Below are 6,778 nucleotides of genomic sequence, written 5' to 3'. Positions count from 1 at the left end.
CCAGCATAATAAACAGGAAATGTCTCCACCGCTCCAACACCATCATCTGCAGGTACTTTTCTGAATCAACAAAGAAACACATGTACATTTCACCCCCTTTCTATTTTCTTTCCCTGAGGCAACATTAAAGAATGCAGTTATCCCCAGTGAAAAAAATAAGTTTGGCTTTTTCGCAACGGGTTTGCTGCCAGAATACAGTGTCGTGAAAACCACCACTAAATCAAAGCCAGGATGGGAAAGGAAAAAACTCATATTAACATCGCCGTCATGGGACACGTAGATTTGGGCAAGGCCAGCATTACTGGCCATCTGATCTATAAATGTGGTGGGATCGACAGAAGAACCATTGAAAAGTTTGAGAAGGAAACTGTTGAGATGGGAAAGGACTCCTTCAAGTATGTCTGGGTCCTGGATAAACTGAAAGCTGAGCACAAGCGTGGTATCACCTTTGATATATCCCTGCGGAAATTTGAGACCAGCAAGTATTACCTGACTATCATTGATGCCGCAGGACACAGAGACTTTATCAAAAACATGACTACAGGCACATATCAGGCTGACTGTGCTGTCCTGATTGTTGCTGCTGATGTTGGTGAGTCTGAAGCTGGTATCTCCAAGAATGGGCAGACCCGTGAGCATGCTCTTCTGGCTTCCACACTGGGTGTGAAACAACTGATTGTTGGTGTTAACAAAATGGATTCTACTGAGCCACCCTACAGCCAGAAGAGATACAAGGAAATCGTTAAGGAAGTCAGCACCTACATTAAGAAAATTGGCTACAACCCCAACACAGTAGCAGTTGTGCCCATTTCTGGTTGGAATGGTGACAGCATGCAGGAGCCAAGTGCTAAAGTGCCTTGGTTCAAAGGATGGAAGGTTACCCATAAAGATGGCAATGCCAGTGGAACCACACTGCTTGAAGCTCTGGATTGCATCTTGCCACCAACTTGTCCAACTGACAAGCCCTTGCGTTTGCCCCTCCAGGATGTCTACAAAATTGGTGGTATTGGTACTCTCCCTGTGGGCCAAGTAGAGACTGGCACTCTCAAACCTAGCATGGTGGTCATTTTTGCTCCAGTCAACATTACAGCTGAATTAAAGTCTGTTGAAATGCACCATGAAGCTTTGAATGAAGCTCTTCCTGGGCTTCAATGTTAAGAATGTGTCTGTCAAAGCTGTTCGTCATGGCAATGTTGCTGGTAACAGCAAAAATGACCCATCAATAGAAGCAGCTGGCTTCGCTGCTCAGGTGATTATCCTGAAGCATCCAAGCCAATTCGGTGCGGGCTATGCCCCTGTACTGGATCATCACACAGCTCACATTGCTTGCAAGTTTGCTGAGCTGAAGGAAAAGATCGATCGGCGTTCTGGTAAGAAACTGGAAGATGGCCCTAAATTCTTGAAATCTGGTGATGCTGCTGCCATAGCTGATATGGTTCCTGGCAAGCCAATGTGTGTCGAGAGCTTCTCTGACTATCCTCCTCTGGGTCATTTTGCTGTTCATGACATGAGACAGACAGTTGCTGTGGGTGTCATCAAAGCAGTGGACAAGAAGGCTGCTGGAGCTGGCAAGGTCACCAAGTCTGCCCAGAAAGCTCAGAAGACTAAATGAATATTATCCCTAATACTTGCCACCCCAGTCTTAATCAGTGTGGAAGAACGGTCTCAGAACTGTTTATCTCAATTTGCCATTTAAGTTTAATAGCAAAAGACTTGTTTATGATAATAGTGCATCGTAAAACCTTCAGAAGGAAAGAAGAATGTTAAGTGGACCATTTTGGTTTTTTTGCGTAGCAGTTTTAAGTTATTAGTTTTTAAAATCAGTACTTTTTAATAGAAACAACTTGACCAAAAATCTGTCACAGAATTTTGAGACCCATTAAAACAAAGTTTAATGAGAAAAAAATAATAAAATAAAGTAACTGCCTGGAAGAATGTTTTTAGGCCCTGTACAGAAATAAAACATCTTCTACATTGGCCCAAAATGCAGGGTCTAAGGGTTTGAGCTGAAACTCATACTCACCAAAGAGAAGTGAAGAGAGAAGAACGGCATTTTATTTTAACATGGTTTACAATTATGAATTCTAGACTGCAAGTGGAGACATTCTAAAAGCCCCACTTACCCATCTACCCACCATCCTGGGCTGGAAGTAGGACAGAAAGATGACATTTAAGAGAGTGTCTTGTTTAGGGGAAGAATTGTGGGGTGCATGCATGGGAAAGGGCATGCATGGGCTGTGAAGTCACAAGGCCTGGCCTTGCTGCAGAGATCTTGGGTACTTGCAGGGGAACAAAGTACACCTGAGCCCATAGGGTAGCCAACCCGGGGATTTTTTTAAAAAAGACAAAATACAATTTTACTTAACACAGCACGCCTGAACTAGTAGTAGGATAACCACCTGCTACCAAGGAATCTGAAAAGCTCAGTCTACACACGGGGAAAAGAAAATCCAGGTTTTCTCACCACAAATGGGTGAAAGTATAGACTTAAATTATCTACAAGTATATTAGCCAGGTAGGGACAGCTTCCATTACACCAAGAGAGTTTATTGTGACCTTTGCTAACAATATAGCATAATGTTTATGCTTGTGAACCCTCTACTAGCTGGATAGCCCTAAGCAAGTTATATAACCCCTGTGCCTTGGTTTCCTCATCCATAAAATGAAGGTAATAATACTAATTTATAGAGATGGTGTAATAATCAGCAATAATGTGTATAAAGCACCTAGAACATCACAGACATGATAGCAGTCATACTACAGTTATTATGGGATAAAAGAAGTGATGGAGAAGGTACTTTTTATTTTATGTTTTATATTAACACTTGATAATTGTACCTATTTATGTGGTACAGTGTTATGTAGTCAACAATAATTATATTGCATATTTCAAAATAGCTAGAAAAAAAGGTAATTTTTACTCATACTTCTACCCTTAACCATTGCCAGTTTATGGAGTATTTGGAAGATAAAACACATGGAGAAGATTCAAATCATCACCATTCTATAATGATGGAACATTGTGGAAATGGGTGTAACCAAAAGTTACAAAAGAACTTCCAGAAGGTATATTTGAAGTGCAGTTGACATGAGATTGTGATGAGCAGAGTTAGAAAAACAGACAAGTTGGACACTGGCTCATGAGCTGCCCATAACCATGGCAGCAAATTTAGCAAGCATACTGGAAAAGCTAATCATGATTCAATGTGGCTTTTATGAAGATATGGAAGAAATGTGGGAAAAAAAGATAACTGGTTCTCTAGTAACATGGCCACTCAGTGATCTGCAGACATACTCTATGTCCGCTTCTGCCACTGAGCAGGTGGCTGCCATGAAACCTCTTCTGATGCTTTCCTGCCTCCTCAAAACCCCATTGCACCTCCTGGCCTGTGACTCTCAGAGCATTCATTACACACTACTCATGTTTCTTTTTTGTGGACCCATTTGGTGGCCCACAATCATAGGTTCCGCCAGAGCAATATTTGATCTTACACATCTTTATATTAAATGACCACCACAACAAAAGTCTTAGGCACTACATGGGTGTGCTCAGGAAATGGGTTAATCTAATGAAAGGCACAAGAGCCACACTGTCTTGGTCCCTGATCAGTAACGTTAAATTCAGTTCTCTGGTTGGGTGTTAAAAGTATTTCCCCTTCTACCTCCATCTGTGATCTCTACTTTGCCTAGCACAGGGCCCACTGACAGTAGGAAGTCAACGAACAGGTTGAAATGAAATCTATTTGAACCTAATGAAAAGTCAATGTGCATGCCATTATGCTCTTTGATCACCCATATGGAACCTAGTTCTTTAGCTTACTGGTGAGAGTCTAGGAGATTACCTGTTGCAAACAATTCAAAACAAGTAGAAATTTTGCCCCCCTCTTTGTACAGCAGGAGTGGAAATTGAGAGTCTTCTTCCCTGATGTCTTTGGAAATGGCATTATTACCAGCTAGTGATGAGAGAGCCTACATTATTAGTTTGGACTGATGAAGTTCAGTCTTAAAAGGTACATTCATTTGTGATGTGATGCATGGAAAACCATTTTCAGTGGTGTCTGTAAGGTCAGTTGTTCCTGACAAGATGCTATACACTGGCAATACAGAAGGTAAAGTTAAATGAGATGGGGAAGGAGAGATATTTGAAGGCAGAGAAAAATAAAGGATTTAGAGCTACTTTCAAAAAAGGAAAAAAGGATGCTAAACAAAAGAAGGAATCAAAAACTTTTTTAAAAAACTGTGTGTGTGTGTGTGTGTGTGTGTGTGTGTGTGTGTTTCCAACTGGACTGTCAACTCTTTGAGGACAGGAACCAGGTCTGCTTCCTTTCAACATCCCAGTCCATAGCAAAATGCCTGGTACATGCTGTATGCCTAACAGATGCTCATGGAATGTCAAATAAGATTACAAATTATGGGTAAGGGAGAGAGAAAGTGGCAAAGAAAAAAGGAATCTTAATGAGATCCCTGAAGAAGGAAGCAATGGAGGGGTGGGGGGGCAAAGAAAGACGGCCAACTAGAAGTATCTCCCACAAAGACAAAGAAAACTATAAATATGCAACACACTTGGACAAAAATAACTAAGAGAGAGCTGGAACACATCAAAGGAGTAACAGAGATGATTTGAGCGCAGAAACTCAGGATAGCCACATAGAGAATGAAAGAATAGACCTGGCCTCCACCACCCCATCCCCTAGGCAGGAGCAACAGGAACCCAGGAGGAGTGGGTGAGAGCACCTGTAATCCAAGCCATGAGGGCGCTGCGCAGCCCTCGTAGGCCATGGGCCCAGTGTGGGGAGCTGCTGGGAGCCCACACAACTGCACTGATCTGGGAAGGTAGTTCACACTGAGCCCCACCCCCACCCCCACCCCCAGGTCCTAGGCTGCTGCAGCAGTTGTCATTTAGGGATCGGGGCCAACAACTGAGTGCATTTTGCCCTGAGGCTCAATAACGCTGGCATTTCCACAGCCCTGAGCCCCCGTCATCCTGCCGGGTTACCCCGTGCACTCAAGTCCATGTGGCAACCTGTGCCCTGGGAACAGACAGTCCAGTGCAGGGAGGGGGCCACCCTCAGGACAGAGGGGGTTGGTGCATGCACTTTCCAGGGCCAGAAAGTTGATTGATCAGGGCATTCTGCCACTGCCATGGGCCCTGACCTCTTAGATGAAACACACTTGAAACTCTCACAGCTGTGCTGAGTTTCTCTGCAGCTCCAGCACACCCGTGCACCCCAGCAGGGAGGCTGTGGAGGCTCCTGCACACCTCTCTCAAGGTCACAGACCCCCACGTGCAGCACCAGTGAGCCTGCCCAGGGCTTCTTGCCCCAGCAGGGGGAATGCAGAAGGATCCAGCATCTCTACTGGGGACACAGCAGCCCACCCACAGCAACAGCAATCTCATATGGGGCAGCCCACCCCAGCTGAGGAGCTTCAGAGTGACCCAGTGCCTCTCCTGGGGTTACAGGGTCCTGCCCATGACCAAAGCAGTCTTGCCCACAGTGGCCCACTTCAGCCAGGCAGCTGCAGAGAACTCCAGCATCTCTCTTCGAGGTGCAGGGTCCTGCCCATGACTGCAGGGTCCTGCCCAGGACCACAGTGACCTTACTCAGAGTGGCCCACTCTGGCTGAGGAGCTGCAGAGAGATCCAGCATCTCTCTTGGGGGCACAGGGTACCCCCCACAACCACAGCAGCCTTGCCCAGAGTGGCCACTCCAGCTGAACAGCTGCACAGGGCCCCAGCATCTCTCTTGGGGACATAGGGTCCTGCCCACGACCCCAGAGACCTTACCTATAGTGACCCACTCAGGCTGAGAAGCTGCAGAGTGACCCAGCATTCCTCTTGGGAGTGAAGAGTCCCACCCAAAACTGCTACAACCTTGCCCAGAGTGGCCTACCCCAACAATGGTGTTGAAGAGCAACCCAGTGTCCCACTGGAGGGTGCAGGGTCCCACTCACAAACACAGCAACCTCACACAGATTGGCCCACTTCAATGGTGAAGCTGCAGAGCACCCTAGCATCACTCTTGGGGGCACACATTCCCACCCATGGCCCCAGCGATCAACTAGTGTCACCCACTTCAGTTGTGGAGCTTCAGCGTATCCCAATGCCTCCTTTGGGGGTAGAAGGCCCAGCCCAAAGTCCCAGTGACTCCATTGAGTTGCCCAATCTAGCTGAGGAGCTGCTGAGCACCTCACTGCCACCCTCAAAGTCCAATGTCCTAATCTCGACCTCCAGAAATCCCACCCACGCTTGCTCATTTAAGCTGAGGAACTTCAGGGCACCCCAGTGCATCCATCAGGGACATGGAATCCTGGACAGGGCACCAGCAAGCCTGTCCAGGGTCACCTATTCCAGCCAAGGAGCATCAGGGCACCTCAGTGCTTCTCTAAAGAACTTGAGACCTCATCCACAACCCCAATGACCAAGCCCAGCGTCACTCACTTCAGCAAGAAACTGCTGAGCACCCCAGTGCCTAGGCCATGGAGGCAGTCACAGACAACTCCAATGTTGAATGCAGTCAAAGTAATCACACAGAGACTACACTACTACTTCTACCCACAACCAAACCTAAAACACCTTACCCAACTGTCAGTATAGAGCACAGCTACAGGAGGGAGTCTCTCCCCTCAAAACCTACTTCAGAGTATTAGAAGCAACTGCTCACCCAGATGCCCAGATATCAACATATGGATACTAGAAATATGAAAAAAAAAATCGAAGAAAACATGATGCTTCCAAAGGAATACAATGATTCTCTAATATCAGACCCCAAACAACAGG

The 6,778-nt window shown here is 46.0% G+C and overlaps 1 pseudogene; it reads left to right on the top strand.

The window, feature by feature from the left end:
* Positions 1–231: 231 nt before the first annotated feature.
* LOC134367379 (elongation factor 1-alpha 1-like) lies at positions 232–1,621 on the top strand (annotated as a pseudogene).
* Positions 1,622–6,778: the final 5,157 nt, after the last annotated feature.

Source organism: Cynocephalus volans, chromosome X (genome assembly GCF_027409185.1).
Source record: "Cynocephalus volans isolate mCynVol1 chromosome X, mCynVol1.pri, whole genome shotgun sequence".
NCBI classification, from domain to species: Eukaryota; Metazoa; Chordata; class Mammalia; order Dermoptera; family Cynocephalidae; genus Cynocephalus; species Cynocephalus volans.
Note: the sequence above shows the minus strand (reverse complement) of the source record. Positions and strands in the feature narration are given on the sequence as shown.